Genomic DNA, 19,358 nt, shown 5'->3' with positions numbered 1-19,358 from the left:
AGCAATAATATACAATTCAAGCATGTTTGGTGATCTCAAACCACTCACAAGAGGTCCCACCCAAAGGTAAGGGGAACCAAGATGCTTATGATCCTTGAGGCAATGCAAATGCAATGTTATGATGCCATGAGGGATCTTAGGGACAAAATTGGGGTCTTACAGGAAGCTCTTTGCAAAGACTTCAAGATTGCACACCATAATTCTTCTCCCTACAGACCTAAGATGAATGGGGATGTTGAAGCTGCAAATAAGAACATCAAGAAGATTATTCAGAAGATGGTTGTCACATACAAGGATTGGCATGAGATACTCCCATTTGCTTTGCATGGGTATCGTACATCCGTCCGCACTTCAACAGGGGTAACCCCTTTCTCTCTTGTGTATGGTATGGAAACAGTACTCCCTGTAGAGGTTGAGATTCCTTCATTGCGTGTGCTCATGGAAGCCAAGTTGACTGAGGCTGAATGGTGTCAGACCAAGTTTGATCAGCTGAATTTGATAGAAGAGAAGAGATTAACTGCCATGTGTCATGCCCAATTGTATCAACAAAGGATGAAGAAAACTTTTGATAAGAAGGTCATACCTCGTGTGTTTAGAGAAGGTGACCTTGTGCTCAAGAAGATTTTATCATTCAAACCAGATTCTAGAGGAAAATGGACTCCTAATTATGAAGGCCCATATGTTGTTAAGAGAGCCTTTTTAGGCGGCACATTGATACTTACAACTATGGATGGAGAAGAGTTCACTCGTCCTGTGAACGCAGATGCAGTCAAGAAATACTTCGCCTAAAAAAAAAAAGAACAGCTCGCTAAGTTGAAAACCCGAAAGGGCGGCTTAGGCAAAAATGAGCGTCTTGGTGGATTGAAAACCCGAAAGGGCGATCCAAGCAAAAATTAGAGACATAAAACATAAAGAATTTCCCGATAAGTTAAGTACTCCACCTTGGGGCAACTTATGCAAAAATTAGGGATTATGGCAAGTAACTGCATTCTGCTGATCTTCAGTGTTTTGAAGACTTGATTGAGCACAAGGGTTGACATCAATTCATCACCCCGGCAGCGGTCGAGAGCACAGTGGATATCAAGAGTTGGTATAAGGATTAAGGATCATTTGTATTCAATTTAACCCTTTTCCATGTAAATTACCATTTTCAACTTTGTAAAATCTATGGAGTCTTGTCATTTACAGACTACCATTCTATCAAATAAAGTTGAGCTTTTATCCAATTTGAAATTCTGGTATCAGATATGAGATGTCGAATGTAATGTCACGACACTAATATCTGAGTAACACAAACATAAGACAGATATAGAATGGTAATTCAAAAGACACAAGCAATCGTTAACCCAGTTCGGTCCAACTCACCTACATCTGGGGGCTACCAAGCCAGGAAGGAAATTCACTAAAATAGAATCAGTTCAAAGACTCTCCGTACACTTCAACAAGTTACAATCTTCCTCACCTAATCTCTACCCGTGCAATTTCTACCTAAGCACTCTTAGATATGAGAACCCACTCACTTCCCTACAATCACACCCGTGATCTTAAACAACAACCCCTTGAGAAAAGAAAACACTTTTCAATAACACACTCTTGATTTTACTTCACAGTTTCAATCAAGAAGACACACACTTGATCTTACTTAACAACTTTGATCAAGTAGACACACACTTGATCTTGCTTCATAGCTTTGATCAAGTGGACACACACTCTTGCTTAACAGCTTTAGAGTGAAAAATTACAACCACAAATCAGACCAATTCAATCATCAAAAGATGACTTGAATGGCTTACAAGTCTCACGACTAAACAAGACACAAACCCTAGCTCTCTCTCTCTATATATATATTTTGCTCAGTATTGGTTGTGTTGTCAAAACAGGTTTTCCAAGTCCCTTTTTATAGAAGCTTTCAACTGGGCTTGTACATCTTGAAAACCCTAAATCTATTTTCAAATTAAATCTTTTCATAACAGCTGGTTAGATCTCCTTGGAAAATAAGTAAATCAGGTTGTAATCCATGATTGAATGCGCCTGCAAAATAGATCTTCAATCATACATAGATTGCCATTAATTGCGCAATCACATAACACCAGACATTCACACTGAATGTTCTGTGTACAGGATGTCATGACATCGGGTCTGACATCCTGGAACAATCCTGCATAATTCCATAATTCCTTTTATAATTTCCAGCAGGTACAAACATATCAGATGCCATGACATTGTGTATGACATCCTGATACAATCTTGCAAAATTGTGTTTTCCATTTCAACTCCAGTAGGTACACATTATCAGAAGCCATGACATTGTTTATGACATTCTAAAACAATCCTGCATGATTATGTTCTTGAACTCCAGCAGGTACATATGATATCTTATGTTAAGACATCACACATAACATCTTGTGAACACTCTTTGTTTTACCAAAATTGATGCCAACACTTAGAACCAACAAACTCCCCCTTTGGCAAATTTTGGCTAAAACATATATCTGTCCATTTTGTTCACAAGGAAACTATCAGCAGTTAAACAACAGTTTAAACAGCAGCAGAAGCAAACACAATTACTAGCTATAGCTACTAGTAATACACACATGCACAAGGGTACTTCTCCTCCCCCTAAATTTGTGCAACACAAACAGAATTACTAGTTACGGATGCAACTAGTAAGACACACAAATGCACAAGGGTACTCCTTCTCCCCCTAAATCTGTGCTCACATACAAACATCTTCTTTGATAAAAACAGCACCTGTAACCACAACACCTGTAACAGTCAGAATGTCATTCTGACATCTGCTTCAACATCAACACCTGTGCACCATATCAGACATCCCCTTTGACATCTGTAAACAGAACAACACATCTCCTTCAATAATAGTTGTCCATCTGTTCAGCTACATACATCTCCTCACAGCTCCACAACTGCTTCCACATCTACACTTCTCCCCCGTTTTAGTCAAAATTGACCAAAGGTGACCAATTAGACAAAATAAATGTCAATTAGCCTAGTAGAGAATGTCAGATCAGATGTTATAACATTAAAAATGTTAAAACGTAATTGTTCAGGAGATACAAACCATCATCATACACAGCTGTGATAGTTGAGATAATGAACAAATCCATGGAACTCATTAAGAGCCCAAAATATTACAAACAAGCATCAATGAGGACCGCCACAAATTACACATTTAAATAGAAAACAATAAAAACTTCAGTATCCAAACAGCAGGGGGAACAACTTCCATAACATCAGCCACAACAGAACAACCTTCAAACACAACACACCTCACACACCTCAGAAATATCCTCTGGGATATTAACCACAAACTCCTTTGCTTACTATAGGTTTTCATGAATACAGATCCCAAACTTCCCCCTTAAACATTCAAATTGATTGGCATCCAAAGCTTTAGTGAAAATGTCAGCTAATTGCTTTTCAGTAGTAACATGCTGCAGAGCTATGATCTTCTCTTATACAAGTTCTCTGATGAAGTTATGACGAATGTCAATGTGCTTTGTCCTGCTATGCTGAATAGGATTTTTGGAAATATTTATAGCACTCAGGTTGTCGCAGTATAATGTCATGACTTCTTGTGTGACATTGTATTCAGACAACATTTGCTTCATCCAGACCAGTTAAACCATGAAATAAGATTGTTCCCCAAAAAGAAACATCCTCCTGATGTGCTCTTCCTATCATCAGCACTTCCAGCCCAATCAGCATCACAGTAACCAGTCAGCATAGATCCAGATCCATGAGTATACAACATCCCATAGTCACTGGTGCCATTGACATATTTCAGTATTCTCTTCACTTGGTTTATGTGACTGACTTTAGGTTCAGCTTGATACCTAGCACAAACACCTACAGCAAATGCAATGTCAGGTCTGCTTACTGTGAGATATAGCAGACTACCTATCATGTTTCTATATAGACTCTGATCTACACTGACACCATTTTCATCTTTGGAGATTTTCACATGTGTAGGAGCAGGTGTCCTTTTATGGCTTGCATTCTCCATGCCAAACTTCTTCACAATGTTCTTGGCATACTTGCTTTGAGATAGAAAGATAGAGTCTTCCATCTGTTTGACTTGTAGCCCAAGAAAGTAGGTTAGTTCTCCAACAAGGCTCATCTCAAACTCAGATTGCATTTGTCTAACAAAATGTTCAACCATCCGATCTGACATCCCACCAAATACAATGTCATCTACATATATTTGTGCCACCATGAGCTTCCCTCCTTCATTCTTCACAAATAGAGTTTTGTCAATACCTCCTTTCCTATATCCATTGTTAGTGAGGAACACTGTGAGTCTCTCATACCAAGCCCTGGGAGCTTGTTTCAACCCATATAGGACTTTATTTAATCTGTACACATGTTATGGAAGATTTGGATCTGTGAATCCTTTAGGCTGTTCAACATACACTTTTTCATTTAAGTAGCCATTTAAGAAGGCACTTTTTACATCCATTTGGAACAGTTTGAATTTCAGAATACAAGCCACTCCAAGCAATAATCTAATTGACTCAAGGCGAGCTACATGAGCAAATGTTTCATCAAAGTCCACCCCTTCAACTTGAGTATATCCTTGAGCTACTAATCTTGCTTTGTTCTTAGTAACAACCCCTTGTTCATCAGATTTATTCTTATATACCCACTTTGTACCTATGACATTTACTCCTTCAGGTCTAGGAACCAATTCCCATACTTCATTCCTCTTGAATTAACCTAACTCCTCCTACATGTCATTTATCCAGAACTCATCAGTCAAGGCTTCCTTGACATTCCTAGGTTCAATCTTTGACACAAAGCAACCATGTGAGATCACTTCCCTAGATCTAGTAGTGACCCCTTTATTTAGATCTCCTATGATAAGATCTTTGGGATGATCCTTCTGAATTTTGATAGAGGGTCCCTTGTTGATTTTGTCATCTTCAGGTTCAGCTTGAGGAGATTCACTTTCCTTATCTTTGTCTGAGAAGTCAGCTAGGGAATCATTCAGAGATGTCTCGACATCGTCTGTGACATCAGTCTGTTGGTCATCAACCACAACATTAATGGATTCCATAAATACATTAGTTCTAGAATTAAAGACCCTGTAAGCTCTACTGTTTGTTGAATAGCCCAGAAATATTCCCTCATCATTTTTGGGATCCATTTTTTTTTTTGCTCACGATCAGCCAAGATATAGCATTTACTACCAAATACATGGAAGTATTTGACTGTAGGTCTTCTTCCTTTCCAGACTTCATATAGGGTTGTGGGAGTCCCTTTCTTCAATGTCACTCTGTTGTGAACATAGCAGACTGTGTTCATGGCTTCAGCCTAAAAATGGTAGGGCAATTTCTTAGCATGAATCATGGCTCTGGCTGATTCTTGAAGAGTTCTATTCTTTCTTTCCACCACTCCATTTTGTTGGGGAGTAATGGGAGATGAGAACTCATGATGAATTTCTTCTGAAGAGCAGAATTCAGCAAATTTGCTGTTCTCAAATTCCTTCCCATGATCACTTCTAATTTTGATGGCATGGCTTTCCTTTTCTCTTTGTAGTTTTAGACAAAACTCTTTGAAGACTTCAAACACATCAAATTTTTCTCTTATGAAATTGATCCAGGTGTATCTGGAGAAATCATCCACCACCACATATGCATACTTCTTCCCACCAAGACTTTTTACTTGCATGGGTCCCATCAAATCCATATGGAGGAGTTCCAAAACTTTGGTAGTGGTGTCATGTCTGAGCTTCTGGTGTGACATCCTTGTCTGTTTACCAATCTGACATTCTCCACAGATTTTTCCTTCATCAATCTCTAAGTTGGGAATTCCTCTAACAACTTCAACATATATGATCCTTTTCATACCTTTAAGATGCAGGTGGCCCAATCTTTGATGCCATATCTTCACTTCTTCCTCTTTGGCTAAGGTACACATTGAAGAGTAACCAGTTTCTTGAGAGCTCCACATGTAGCAGTTGTCTTTGGACCTAACTCCTTTCATGATTACTTCATTTTCCTTGTTAGTAATCAGACATTCAATTCTAGTGAAGTTTACATTCAGACCTTGATCACACAATTGACTGATGCTTATTAGATTAGCAGTTAATCCCTTAACAAGTAGGACATTGTCAAGGTCAGGAACTCCAGGGCAATCCAGCTTACCCATTCCCTTGATTTCACCCTTTGCTCCATCACCAAAGGTAACATAACTCATGGCATGAGGGTGAAGGTCAGTTAGCAGATTTTTGTTTCCAGTCATATGTCTGGAGCAACCACTGTCAAAGTACCAATCTTCTTTGGCTGAAACTCTGAAGGAAGTGTGAGCTATTAGACTTGTAACCTTTGTCTTAGGAACCCATTTCTTTTTGTTGACAGGCCCGTGAGGTTTGGATTTTGATTGATATTGAGTCTGCTCAGGGGTAGGATAACCATATAGCTTATAGCAGAAGGGCTTCAGGTGGGCAAATTTTCCACAGTAATGGCATCTCCATTTTTTATGCTTCCCTTTCTGCTGTCTTCCCTTATGATGTTGAGACACATGATGTGAAATCTCAGGTTTGTTTTTAACATGGCTGTACTTAGGTTTGGATTTTGGTTTACAACCAGTGTAACTGCACTCAGCCTTAGATTCATTGAATCCAATGCCAGATTTGTCCCCTGTTATTTGACCAGTCTGGAGAATTTTGTCTAAGATGTCAGATCCATTGTTAAGCATTCTTGCATACTTGGTCATCTCATCTAGTTTGGAATTTAAGAGTACTGATTCAGTTTTCAACTTGGAGATGGTTTCCACATATTCTTCCTTTTCATTTTCCAGCTGAGCAATCACTTTCCTATGAGTTTCAACTTGTCTGCACACTCCTGCACTTTTGTGGCACAACTCTTTGTAGGTAGTGGCTAGCTCTTCAAAGGTTACTTCATCATCTCCTAACTCTTCATCAGAACCCCATCTTCCTGTCAATGCAGTCACATGATTTGCAGCTTCTTCTGTTTCACTTCCATCAGACCAAGAAGTAGCAAGACTCCTCTTTTGTTTCTTGAGGTAGGTTCCACATTTAGTTTTAATATGACCATACCCATTACACTCATAGCACTGAACTTCTTTGGGCTTTTCTTCAGACCTTGTTCTTCTACCAAAACTGTTGGATTTACTGATGTCAGATGCGATGTTCTTGACATTAGATCTCACATCAATCTTTTTCATAAGTCTGTTGAACTGTCTTCCCAGCATTACTACCTCTTTTTCCAAATCTTCATCAATATCTTGACCACCTTACTCATCTTCCTCTTCAGTGTTTGACATGAAGGCTATGCTCTTGGCTTTCTTTTCAGATCCATCACATATTTCCATCTCAAATGTTTGGAGGGATCCAATTATCTCATCAACTCTCATATTTGAAATGTCTTGAAATTCTTCTATGGCTGTTACTTTCATAGCAAATCTCTTAGGGAGTGATCTGAGTATTTTCCTTACTAACTTTTCATCTGACATCTTCTCTCCCAAAGCTCCAGAGGCATTGGCAATTTCAAGGATACTCATGTGAAATTCATGAATATTTTCATCTTCTTTCATCCTTAAGTTTTCAAACTTGGTGGTGAGCAGCTGTAGTCTAGACATTTTCACTCTAGAGGTGCCTTCATGAGTGGTTTTAAGAATGTCCCAAGCATCTTTAGCCACTTCACAGTTGTTTACTAACCTGAAGATGTTCTTGTCTACTCCATTGAAGATGGCATTCAATGCTTTAGAGTTTCCAAGGACTAGATCATCCTCCTCCTTGGACCATTGTTCTTCAAGCTTCTTATCAGCAGTGGCTTCTCTTTCCTTAGTAATTACTGGATGTTCCCAGCCTGTTAACACAGTCTTCCAAGCCTTATTATCAAGAGTTTTTTGGAAGGCTACCATTCTAGGTTTCCAGTAGTCATAGTTAGATCCATCCAAAATTGGTGGCCTGTGAATAGATCCTCTATCTCTCTCCATTGTACCAGAAAGTGTTGTCCCTAGATCTCACCCAGAACCAGAGCAGGATGCCTGCTCTGATACCAAATGAAATTCTTGTATCAGATATGAGATGTTGAATGTAATGTCACGACACTAATATCTGTGTAACACAAACAGAAGACAGATATAGAATGGTAATGCAAAAGACACAAGCAATTGTTAACCCAGTTCGGTCCAACTCACCTACATATGGGGGCTACCAAGCCAGGAAGGAAATTCACTAAAATAGAATTAGTTCAAAGACTCTCCGTACACTTCAACAAGTTACAGTCTTCCTCACCTAATCCCTACCCGTGCAATTTCTACCTAAGCACTCTTAGATATGAGAACCCACTCACTTCCCTACAATCACACATGTGATCTTAAACAATAATCCCTTGAGAAAAGAAAACACTTTTCAATAACACACTCTTGATTTTACTTCACAGTTTCAATCAAGAAGACACACACTTGATCTTGCTTAACAGCTTTGATCAAGTAGACACACACTTGATCTTGCTTCACAACTTTGATCAAGTGGACACACACTCTTGCTTAACAGCTTTAGAGTGACAAATTACAACCACAAATCAGACCAATTCAATCATCAAAAGATGACTTGAATGGCTTACAAGTCTCACGACTAAACAAGACACAAACCCTAGCTCTCTCTCTCTCTCTCTATATATATATATATATATATTTCGCTCAGTATTGGTTGTGTTGTCAAAACAGGTTTTCCAAGTCCCTTTTTATAGAAGCTTTCAGTTGGGCTTGGACATCTTGAAAACCCTAAATCTATTTTCCAATTAAATATTTTCATAACAGCTGGTTAGATCTCCTTGGAAAATAAGTAAATCAGGTTGTAATCCATGATTGAATGCGCCTGCAAATCAAATCTTCAATCATACATAGATTGCCATTAATTGCGCAATCACATAACACCAGACATTCACACTGGATGTTCTGTGTACAGGATGTCATGACATCGGGTCTGACATCCTGGAACAATCCTGCATAATTCCATAATTCCTTTTATAATTTCCAGCAGGTACAAACATATCAGATGCCATGACATTGTGTATGACATCCTGATACAATCCTGCAAAATTGTGTTTTCCATTTCAACTCCAGCAGGTACACATTATCAGAAGCCATGACATTGTTTATGACATTCTGAAACAATCCTGCATGATTATGTTCTTGAACTCCAGCAGGTACATAGGATATCTTATGTTAAGACATCACACATAACATCTTGTGAACACTCTTTGTTTTACCAAAATTGCTGCCAACACTTAGAACCAACACAATTGTTTCTACTCTTATTTACTTCAGCCAATAGTTTTAAATTTTATTATGATCATTTTTGAAAATTTAAATTTTTTAATCAAAATCTCTTTTTCTTAAAAAATATATAAAGCAAGAATTTTCCAAAGCAATTGAAAGAAATATCAACAGCATTCCGATGGGTAACAAGTCCTTGAGTGCGAAACATCAGAGGTTCCCCAAGCAGTTAACCCTTCGGGTATCCCTAGACATTTGTGTTGATTCAGTTCCTCGGCGGAGTTTTTAATTCCCCAGTAGAGCTTCGTTCCTTTTTCTTAGCTGAGTTGGTTGATTCAGGAACCCTGTGATTTGTCTCCCTCGACAGAGTTTCTGCCTTCCCCGATGGAGTTTGGTTTCCTTCAGCAAAAGTGGTTGTTATCCCCAGTGGATTGCATTGGTTTCCTCTCCAATCGCCATTCGACTTGCTCCCCAGTCAGAGTTTCCTCCTGGTTCCTGAGCAGTTTGTTCCCTGTAGGGTTGCCTCCCATTTTTATGGTGTTGACCTAAAATTCCCCACAGGCTCGGCGATATTTTCTCTTTCCTCAACAGATCTCCTCCTTCCCCAGTTAGGGTTGAGCCTTTTTGGATTGTTGATCTCTTTGTTCTCCAGCAGTTGTCTCCATATTTTGTGGATTGACCGAGGATTGTACCGATGATTCAATTTCTTTGCGACACCTTTGTATCCTTTTGTGATCGTCCTTGTCAGCATAATCATCATATACATATACATTCATATAATCTCATAATTGCATATTCGCATATCTGATTAAATTGTTGGTTTAAGATTCTCATTCCCTGTATGGACGTACTTTATCCCCGTACAAATTTCGGTGTTTGTCCTCCCTCAATTGTAGAGTGTCATCCCCTTAGGCAGAAAGACTTTAACCTTTCTCCTCTTTCCCACTGAGTTGTTTCCTCGTGGATGATTATTACTTCAGTTTTCTCCCCAGTTATTTATCTGGATGGAACCACTCCCCTTGAGTTATGTCCTCATTGGGTTGAGTCTTGATTGACTATTTCTTTCTAGCTCCTACCTAGATAGATACTTTGAGTTCCCTAAGAGTCTATTGCTCAGTAACTGGTAATATTCTTCTTAGTTTGCAGTTTGTTACTTCTTGCCCAATACCCGGCAAAAGCTTTCCCAGCAGTAGAGTCCCTAGTGAATCTGATTCCCCAGGAAGTATATCCTTGATATGTTCACCCTAACCGGCGACATATATCTTTCTCTCCCCTGCTTGAGTCTATCCTTGATATGTTCATCTTAACCGGTGACGGATATTCTCTTTTTGGTGTTCTACCCAGTAAAAAGGTAGTTGTAATCCCTATTCTTGTTTTCCAGAGAGTTAATCCTTGATATGTTCATCCTAACTGATGACGGGTTTCCTTCTCTTTGCGGTCTTCTACCCAGTAACTGGTAGTTGTAAACCCTGCCTTTGTTCCCCCCACAGAGTTGATCCTTGATATGTTCACTTTAACTAGTGACATATTCTCTCTCTTGGTATTCTATCTAGTAACTGATAGATGTAATTCCTATTTTATCTCCTCACAGAGTCTATCCTTGATATGTTCATCTTAACCGGTGACAGATTTTCTTTTGACGGTATTCTATCCAGCATTCGATAGATGTAATTCCTACTTTTTGTTCAGTTGGTTTATCCTTGATATGTTCATCTTAACCAATGACGGGTATCCTCCTTGACAATCCTAGGCAAGTCTATCCTTGATATGTTCATCTTAACCGATGGCAGATTTTCTTTCCTGTTGAGTTTATCCTTGATATGTTCATCCTAACTGATGACGGATACTCTCACCCTTGGTCTTCTTCCCAGTAACTGGTAGTTGTAAATCCTATTTTCTGCAGTTTTCCCCAGCAAGGCTATTCTTACCCAGTAACCGGTAATGAATATTCCCTTCTGTTGTTTCCCAGCGAGTCATCCTTGATATGTTCATCCTAATCGGTGACGGATGTCCTCTCTGATGCAAGTACTTCAGTTTTATCCTGATTTACTCGTATGCCCTGCAGATGTTGTTAATTCCCCGACTGAGTATTTCCATTTCATATGGAATTCCTCGAGTCCCCCAGTAGTTTTAAGTCGTAGCCTGGCCTACACATAACTCCTTTTATCCCCCAGAGTCTCTATCTCCCTAGTGAGTTTTTCCTTATGGAATGCATTATACTCTTGCGGACTTTCGGTCTCTCTGATTTCTTTTCCTTTTGTGGCAATATTTCCCCACAAAGAATCTACTTTTGCATTCATATCATTTGCATCATGAGGTCTCTTAGGGACCAAAATTTATTTTTATATGTCGTTATTTAAGCCAGTTCTACTGAGTCGACATGAAGATTTTAACCTTCGCCTCCTCAGTTATAATGTCCTTAAATAGGGGTAGCTGTAAGACCCCAATTTTGACCCTAAGATCCCTCATGCAATTTCATCATAAGCATTAGCATTGGGATCATACATTGGCATCCTCCCTACCCCTCCTTCATTGGGTTTGTTTGGGGAGAGATCACCAAGTACTTTGTGATTGTATCATACTTGTATATTATCATTTTACTAACCAAAATACCAAAAATATGTCTTTGCATTTTCCTAACTCTTTTGTAGGTAGGGCATGATCTCCATTGATCTATAAAGTTCATATCTAGGGTTAAAGACCCTCATGACAAAGAGTACAACCATGAATTGATACAAGAATGGTTATGAGCATCATATATTAGTTCCAATGGTTTCTACATGTTGTATTGATCAAGTTTTCTTCAAGAGTTTGAGGGTGATTTGCCTTGGAAACCCTAGTTTGACTGGGTATTTTGAGTAACTTCTCCAACAAGCTATCTCACCAATTGATCAAATTTCTAAAGGGACACTTCAAATTTCATCATCTTATGCAATATGATCTACCATGAGCCTATAAATTCAAGAGAATTGAAGGTTAGCAAGTTGGTTGATGGTGGTTGGCCAGATGAATTCATCTGATCAAAACTAGGTCTCCCTAGAACCTATATCCTACAATTTTCACCATATGAAAATGATTCCAAGAGAAACCTTACTCTAAATGAAATTCCAAACAACTTTAATGTTGAGACCTAGAGCTAGTTTTGCTTGGAAAATCATTTTCTATGTTGAAACATTATAGGTCATTTTGTCTAAACCCTAATTTGAAAGTCAACTTACCAATGCCATAACTTGCTCAATTTTTATGAGATGAAATATTTCCAAGTTGCACAATCAAATTAAAGATGTCTACTTCAACTTTGATGTTTGGAGTGAGAGCTAATTCAACTTTTATGAGCATGTGATATGAGGCTACATTATAGGTCACTTTTGACCTATACCATTGAACAAGTGATTTTTCCAAACTTCAAAAATGCATAACTCTATCAGTTAAAATCCAAATGACATGAAATTGGTGACCGTTTTTAAGGTATTTGAAATATCTACAACTTTGATGAAGATACGTTTCTCATTTGAAGCTCACATAAAAAGTTAAGCAAGGTGGAATATTGAGATATATGGCTTGACACTTAGAAAAATTTTCAACATGTTGAAATTTCCAAATTTCCACCTCAAAATTTATCATGATACAAGCTTCAAATGGAAAAGTGTTGAACATGAAAGTTGTTCCTCTTGATCTAACCTTTCCAAAAAGTCCAAGTTCATCCATTTTGGATAAGAATGGTTAGGGCTGCGCATTGCATGAACATGGTATCATCATTTGGCAAAGATCAAACTTCAAATCTTCACACACATTTGCCTTGCAATCCAAGCTGATTTCAGACCCTCTCACACTCATTTGTGGACCTTAAGCAATGATCTCATGGGCCTGTACACGCCCATGCACCCATGCATAATCAATTGCCAATTTTGGAAAGTAAATTTGAAGGTGCAAATATCATGAGTTGCAGCTATAAATAGAGATCTCTAGCATCAGAAGTGAACACACCTTGCGCGCCAGCTTTGCCCCCCATTGAAACCCTCTCATTCCAAAGGAAAACTTGGTAAATTTCAACTTGAAATTTGAGTTTGAATCTCAACTGTTGGAGATTCAAAAACTCCAGGATCCAAAGCCTTGCAACCTCATCAATCACTTCCTGCTAGCTTCTCAAGTGTGATCAGATTGTGTTTGGAGCAAGCAACATCAAGAATTGCACTGCATTGAAGGTAATTTTCAGAAAACTTCATCTCTTCAATTCTCTCTCAATCTTGCTCAATTCTCTTGATTCTTTGGTTGTCTGAAGTCCTACAAATGTAGGCAAGAAGATTGAGTTGCTTAGAGGTCAAATCGAAGCAACTCAGTTGCCATACCTTAAATTTCAACTCCTCATATCTTTCTATATGCGAGGAGTTAGTTAAAATTGAGGTGATATTCGTGATCTATGCCATTTTTCCTTTCAGATCATGTCCTCCTTTTTCATTCTGGTGATGGTTGAAGGTGGACCAGTCTGGTGAGGTCCACCAGAGAAGAAGACCGGAGCTATAGCTCCGGCCGTGTGTTGACACGTCTCCAACCATAAGATCCATTTAAATTGTTTTAATCCTGAGCGTTGTTTCTAATTACCACGTGTGCTGCTCAGTTGACTAGAGACCACATTGGAACACACGCTGGTGGCCACTTGATCTGCCACCTCAATTAATGAGGGAGATCAAGTGGTCCACGTTTTTTCTGATTATTTGAATTTCATTTTATTTGCTTTATTTTTATTTTTATTAAGTCATATTAATTTTAATATTGATCCAAAAAATATGAGAGTTTCACCAAAAAATTTCAAATATTTTCCTCTTTCATATTCTGAATTAAAATTATTTTTTGGATCATTATTAATATTTTTCATGATTTAATTGATTATTTCATTTGTTTTTAATTGTTTAAAAATACTTTTAAGTCTTTTAAAATTCTGAAAAATTTTCTCCAAGGTCCTTTGACCTTGTTTGATCTATGATAAATCTCATGGCTATTTATTTGGTGTTTTTATGAGCTTTTAAGAATTTGACAAACCATATTTAATTTAAATGTATTATTTTAGTATTTTTAATTGGAATAAATGCCAAATAATTTTGTTGACCAATTGTGATGACTTGTTGGTGTTTGACTCTTGTTGTTGGGCCTTGGTCAAGGTTGATTTGACTTTGTCAAATTAATATCATTGAATTTAGGGGATTGATGGAATGTACATTCCATCTCCCAAAATGAATGAATGATTTTAATTTGGTAAAAGTCCTCCTTTGACCAATTTGAGTTTTGATCCATTTCCCTCCCACTTCATCTCATTCCCCTTCTTTATGCATTCATCTCATTTGGCCTATGATATCTCAAAGTCTTAAAGCTAGTTGATTGAAAAATTAACATGAGTATGAATGAGATTAGACCACACCTTTTGCATATTCTTTTTGTGTGTGGTATGTTTCATGAGCATAGTTCATAATACTATGTCTCTAACATGCATTAACACCAAAATTCTATTGCCCGAACTCAAATAGTTGTGACTTCTACATAAGTCCAATTACGATTGCTTAACATAGCGCTAAATTTGTGACATAAAAGGCATAGCATTCTAGTTAGTGAGATTGTAAGTCTCCCCTCTTTCATGGTATTGTGTGGAAACTTGGCCTTTTTTCCTTCCTTTGGAAGATGTCTTGGTTCAAGGATCCATGCTTGTGATAAGTGGGTTGAGTGTTCTCCAAAGAATGTCTAAGAATGAAAAGCAAAAATAAAACAATACTAACTTCTAACCTATTAACTACTAACTTTTAATTTCAAGCCCCTTTACTTTAATGTCATTTAATTCTAGCTTTTATAGATTTTGTCATTGTTCATATCATTCTAATTGTTTATGTTAATGCAATTTTCACTTTGTCCACTTGGACCATATTGTGTGATATATTTTGTTTGTGTATACTTTGTTTGTTTGTGTGGTCTTTGACCATTAATGTACATAATAACAACAAAAACTCTAAAAAAACTTTTGTGTGGACTGTTGGCTTGATCTTGGACAAATGGACTTAGAATTTAGGCAATATTCCTATGCTAAAGGACTTGGACAATGCCAACTTATTGAGAAACCAAGTTCTTGCAATTTGAAACTTCATCTGATACATCACTCAAGATCTCTCTAAGTTCATCTGCAACATGATCATTGTGAAGCTGTTATTTTGAACCTGTGACTTGTGAAATTCATCTGTTACATGGGCTACCTTGAAGAAGATCATGGAATGGATAAGCTTGGATGTGGCCATATTTATTTGATGCCTTACTCTTCAAGATAATATAATTGTGCATTTGTGTGTTGCTTGATTCTAAAAGTCCAAGGGAATTCTGGGTTTCTATTGACCTTCTTGTCTATTGGATTGCTACCCACTTGGTCAGATCTTTTCAACTCTAAACTTTTAATTTTGTACATAGGATTAGTCTCTTCATCTTCTCCCAATTTCTTTAATTTCAAAATATCTCCTTCCTTTTTCAAAACCTTTTTTGATTGAACTTATTTTGTTCTAAACTTTGACCACTTAGCAAAAAGATAGAAACTTTGGGCCTTATGCCATTGCATTTTCAAACTTCTTTTCTTAAATCAAACTTGTAAATAAACTTAACTATACTAGACTTAAACTTTCAAAAAAGCCAAAAAGAGATAACTCACTCAAACTATTTTTAGGCCTTTGTGCCTTTCAAACTTAATTTTTGTTAAAAGCAATGCACCCACTTTGAAATTTGTATCACGAACTACGAGGTTTTGATCCCTCATTTTTATGTTGGTACGTAGGCACAAGTCCGAAGGTCTTGCCAAACACAAAAATATAATTAATGAATTCTTTTCTCATCCCCCATTTTATTTATTTATAAACATCACTTTATACCAAGTACATATGCACACAAAAAGGGCTCCCTAGGAGTACCTAGGACACTTTGGATGCTAACACATTCCCTCTGTGTAACCAACCCCCTTACCTGTAATCTCTGACATTTTATTAGTTTTGATTTGAAAACTTCTTACTTTTGGATTTTGTTTGTACTTTTTCCCTTTTCCCTTGGAAACAATAAAAGCGCGGTGACAACTCTTATTATTTGATCTCTAGCTTATCCATAGCTTGATGATCATGAATTTACCGCTACAAAAGGCAATGCCAACTACGAAAAGCCATCGATAAACCTTATGTAGTAACCAGCCAAACCAAGAAAACTTCAGATCTCAGTAACAGATTTCAGAGTCTCCCACTGTAACACTACATCTATCTTCGACGAGTCAACAACAATACCACCACAAGAAATCACGTGACAAAGGAAACTCACTTCTTTCAACCATAACTCACATTTAGACAACTTCACATACATCTTCTTCTCTTTCAAGGTTTGCAACACAACTCTCAGATGCTCCACATGCTCTTCATCAAACTCAGAATATATCAGAATATTGTCGATGAGCACAACTACAAACTGATCTAAGTATGGATGTAATATTCTATTCATCTACTCCATGAACACTCTAGGCACATTAGACACACCAAACGACATCACTGAACACTCATAGTGACCATATCTCGTTCTGAATGCAATCTTCGGAATATCGTTTGACTTCATACAAATTTGATGATAACTGAATGCAAATCAATCTTAATAAACATGTAACACCAACCAACTGATCGATCATATCATTAATCAGCGGAAGTGGATACTTATTCTTTATAGTAACCTTGTTCAGATGTCGATAGTCAATGCATAATCTCACGAAACCATCTTTCTTCTTAACTAATAGCATCGATGCTCCCCACGGAGAAACACTCAGTCAAACAAACTTCTTCTCAAGAAGACCCTCTATATGTTTCTCCAGATCACTCAGCTCTGAAGCAGACATCCTATAAGGAGATATCGACATGGGACTAGTATCATACATTAAGTCTATAACAAACTCCACCTTACGCTCTAGCAGAAAATCACTAATGTCATATGGGAACACCTCAGGAAAATAACACATAACAAGTAGATCCATAATCATCCTCTCACTTCCCTTACTTAAGGACGCGAACACCATGAACACTTAAGCACTCTCACTCAAGGACATATATACCTATCTCGCGGTCATGAAACTCGATTCCGTACTCTCTTTGGATTCAAGAAACTTTACTGATTTATCAAATAAAATTATAAACACGTAGTTGAACTCTAACCAATTCAATCCAAAATAACATCAAGTTGACTTAGAGGAAAACAAACAAAGTCAACTCTAAAACCCCTACCTTAAATTGTCAAAGGACAATTCCGGCACAACAACAAAGTAGTCACTGAACTATTAGTTGGGGTATCAATGGACATGCTACCGTTCATAGCAGACACTTCCGAATTAAAACTCGAAACACACTCAACAAATATAAACAAATGTGTCGCACCCGTATCAATAATAGTAATCAAAGGAGTATTATTAATAAAACACATACCTCTAATCAGAAGTACGAGTCACTCCCCCACTTTGCTATTTCCCATCTATAGCCTTCTTATAAGCCTTCTGCTTCCTTTTGTCAGCTGGAGAACTATACGGTCTCCCACGTTTCATATTCTTCCCTTTCTTCTCACTAAGACTCTTATAGTGAGTAGACATGGCCATGCTATCCTTGTTATATATTATGCACTTATTCACTAACACATAAAATTGACGAATTTATTAATACCCAATACCTTGCTTAATCTGGGGTCTTAAGCCACTCTTGAACTTGATACACTTTGACCCCTCAGCAGCCACACTATGAATAAAACTTCATCAACTCCTTGTTATAGGTCAAGGAACTCAAACTCCTTCTTATTGCGCATGTCTTCAGGAAAGTACTTCTCTAGAGAATGCGCTATGAATACAACCCAAGTAATCTTAGTACCAATAACCTCTAGTCTCCGACGTGCATTATTCCACCAGTCTTTAGCTTCCTCTAACAACATGTGAGTACCAATAAATACTTTATATTCCTCAGTATAATGCATCACTCAGAAAATCTTCTCAATCTCCATGAGCCATGCCTGAGCATTCTCTGAATCATATCTAACCTTAAGGTCGGCAGATTGTTTCTTTGAAATTTTCTCAATCTATGGAACTCATCACCAGCCTGATTCTGCTGACCCTGCAGTGCTTGAGCCATTGACTCCAAAGCATCAACAATAGCGTGATCATTTCTTCTAGCCATTATTCTACACATCTGTAAAAAATTATTAGAAGAAATATGTATCAACACTATTCATACACATCTCACATACTAGGGAATAAACATCATGACAAAAACTGGTCGGACGAACCGACCTTCTCTAATATCACTATGTAAAATCCTAATTCCCGACTCGATAATTAATTAAATAAAGCAAGTGAAACACATATATCCTACAAGCAGGATGCTACTCAACAATAAACATCTCATATTTGAACCACATGATTTAAAAGCAACTTCTCTAATAAGCAAAGGAAAATTAGAAAATACTTGGCATACAAGCCTCAAGAACCTTTTTTTTAAATGATTCAATGTTAAAAGAAAATGAAGATATGCAACATAAAATAAATGATAGAATAACCTGTCCCCTCATGTTACATATCAGAGCGACTCCAATTATAGACTCAAACGAAAAGCATCTAAAGGGGCTCAAGAACGTCCTCAACCTCAAGCTTTTACTCAGGAATTTGATTATCTATACTCCAGAGGAACACATACTCAACAACACAAAGGGGGGGGGGGTGAGAATACATTAAAATAATAAATGGTGCACAAAACAACCAGGTTAGATTTGCACACTACAGAGTCATACACATATCATATATTCACCTCAAAGATCATGTATTCATATCTCACCCACATCACAATCAAACTCTCATGATCATGCAAGAGTATTCATCACTATACAAGCATCTCATTTTCACAATCATTATATAATGCAATGCAATAATCAACTCAACTCATGCTCGTCACGGTCCCCATTCTGAACCGAACTAACAACTCAATTGTATATGCATGCGGTACCGACTCAACATTTGGTTCTTCATATGAACCAGGTTCCAATCAACTGCTAACTACGAGCCGCCA

The sequence above is a fragment of the Lathyrus oleraceus genome, chromosome 2 (genome assembly GCF_024323335.1).
Source record: "Lathyrus oleraceus cultivar Zhongwan6 chromosome 2, CAAS_Psat_ZW6_1.0, whole genome shotgun sequence".
Classification (NCBI taxonomy): domain Eukaryota; kingdom Viridiplantae; phylum Streptophyta; class Magnoliopsida; order Fabales; family Fabaceae; genus Lathyrus; species Lathyrus oleraceus.
The sequence above is the reverse complement of the archived record's forward strand: the minus strand, read 5'-3'. Positions refer to the sequence as shown.